The following is a 1876-nucleotide window of genomic DNA, read 5'->3' as shown; positions in this document are numbered from 1 at the left end:
GTTGTAGCTCTGTTGATATGTCTGGAAACTTGTTTTTGTCTGGAAAACCTGCTGTGTCATTGCCATTGGGTATCATTGAAGTTCTAATGTAAGCCTACCAGACAGGAACTGAAACAATGTATCCGTTTGTGCTGAGCTTCTCCACTCCACTCCACCCTCTAGAAGGTTCTAGTCTAGCAAAAACTGTATATAAGAAGAGCAGTCAGAGTCCCTAGTGTGTTTGCAGTTAGGGACCAGTGTTTGGAAGAGGAGACTCTGCCAGACTACTGAATGACCAGAAGAAGACGCTGAGACAGGGATACGCTGCCACAGACCCTGGATCACCAGCCTTGGACCAGGGTACCAGCCTTCTGAAGAGAAAGAGGGACAGCTAGCTCAGGCCTTTCCTCAGCATCAAACCCTTCTTCTGCCAGGGAGGAGACTGGAGAAGCCAGCCTAATGCTTTGCCTGTATTGTTTTGTACCTGAATTCCTCCAGTAAAAGAGCACCCTGGTTTACTGCAGACCCTGACTCTCTGGACTTATTTCCCATTGGGGTGTACCACGCCTTACCATCCCTTCCGGAGAGCAGCAACACGTGGTGACACCTCGACCGTGTCCGGGGGACCGAGCATAGCTAGCGTTGGGACACACCTAACCTGGCCACTACAATAAGCACACCCATGTGGATACTATATTACAGGTTACACAACTAAGGAACAAAACTGCACACACAAAACCTTGAGTTTTAACATTTAAATTCTAATTTTGTTCTAACTGTAGAAGCTGTGGTAAGTAGCTTTGTATATACAATACATTTTAAAGCTAAAAAAAAGGGGTTGCAAATTAGCAGATGTGTGACTAGTGACTAATGAAAAAAATAACAGTGCCTACCTGCAGTAAGCCACTCTGTCTTCAAGTACAAAACTGAATCTTATTCCACACAGTTTCCACTACCCATTCTCAGCACATCGCCCACTCCAAAAATCATTAGACAATAGAAATCTGCAGTATTGTGCAACCTACAAAAGTCCCAGTATTTTCTATAATTATGTCAACAACATGACATGCTCATAGTAAGTATACACAATATTAAAATAAGTGCTAAATCACGTCTGAATTTTATAGGGCCTGTTAAGGCATATTCTTTTTGATGAAGATGTCCACTAGGATGCCCACTACTAAAGATAATTGTCAGTCTTCTGCTCCTCCCTGCAGCTCACTGAGAGATCAAAATCAAAAAAACAATGTTTTAGTTCATTCGCTTTACAAATTCGACATTCTAATAATAGAACAGATTAACTAAATGTTCAAATAACTTCCCCTTTTGAGTGTGCTGACAGAGATTTGGCAATCTCTACATCCTGATTTTCTCTCTGAGCTTGGGGAAGAGACTGAGCAGTAGCCTAAAAGGATCTTCCTTTCTGTCCAAAGCTTAATTATTATTTATTTGTGATACATTTGCTTCTTTTTTTACTTATCAGGTTTGTCACCTTCCTAAATATCAACTATGGTTCCTGCCATGTGTGCAGGAACAGTCTTTCTACTGTGGGGATCAAGGCAAGCACATAATCACCAGAGCTTACCTTGAAGACCTTACTTCAGTTAGGAAATTGTAGGCCAAACTTTGGCTTCCTAATCTCATTGCATGTCCTTCTTGATATTAGGCATAACTGTAGCAATTCTATCCTGCATGAGGGACAAATAAGATAAACCTCAACTTCTGTTGACAGAAAAATGAGAGAAAACATTTACCACCTGAAATCTAAAGGCACAATAAGGCTCAATCACTTCCACAAACTGGTTGGTTCACTGTGGGCTTGAATGACTCATCTACTCCTGCAGAGTTTGTGGGGCAGCTGTCAAAAAGTGGTGAATCATAACTCTCTCCACAATTT

The 1876-nt window shown here is 41.6% G+C and overlaps 1 protein-coding gene across 1 annotated transcript in view; it reads right to left on the bottom strand.

Moving 5' to 3' along the window:
* The window catches only part of LOC140339420 (uncharacterized), a 10876-nt gene extending 9871 nt beyond the window's left edge, over positions 1–1005 (bottom strand). The window contains exon 1 of the mRNA XM_072424122.1: positions 873–1005. The gene's annotated coding sequence lies outside the window, so the exon portion shown is untranslated. The remainder of the gene's footprint in view (positions 1–872) is intronic.
* Positions 1006–1876: the final 871 nt, after the last annotated feature.

This window comes from Pyxicephalus adspersus, chromosome 10 (assembly GCF_032062135.1).
Source record: "Pyxicephalus adspersus chromosome 10, UCB_Pads_2.0, whole genome shotgun sequence".
NCBI lineage: Eukaryota > Metazoa > Chordata > Amphibia > Anura > Pyxicephalidae > Pyxicephalus > Pyxicephalus adspersus.
The sequence above is the reverse complement of the archived record's forward strand: the minus strand, read 5'-3'. Positions and strand labels throughout refer to the sequence as shown.